Source organism: Prunus dulcis, chromosome 3, assembly GCF_902201215.1.
Source record: "Prunus dulcis chromosome 3, ALMONDv2, whole genome shotgun sequence".
In the NCBI taxonomy this organism is placed as follows: Eukaryota; Viridiplantae; Streptophyta; class Magnoliopsida; order Rosales; family Rosaceae; genus Prunus; species Prunus dulcis.
In genome coordinates, this window is record NC_047652.1 from 13,977,908 (window position 1) to 13,978,331 (window position 424).

Below are 424 nucleotides of genomic sequence, written 5' to 3' on the forward strand. Positions count from 1 at the left end.
GTTTCTTGGGCTTGAATCCAAACAAATTCTGTGGGCTGATCTTTTAAAGCCCAAATATCGGCTTTCCATGCTTTGGGCTTTTTGGGTTTTGGGTATGTGTTTCTTACCACGGGCCTTCTTCTTGGATTTCTTTTGGGTGTGCCAAATTTAGGCCCAAACAAGTTCGTTGTTGAGTACGTGTGTTAATTAAGCCAGTTTATTCTCTTGAATAGGTACTCTTACTTAGCGTATTCCAGAGGAAGAGCTCTCTCAGAATTAAGCATCGTTGGACCTGTAGTGAGTGGCCTTTGTTTTAAATGATCATTACTTTCAAGATGAAATGCCATGCATATGTGATTTAATTGTAAATTTGATTATTTTGATTATTTGGGATTATGGAATTGTTATTTTGCCATATCTTTGATTTTGTAATGCTTGAGAGTTT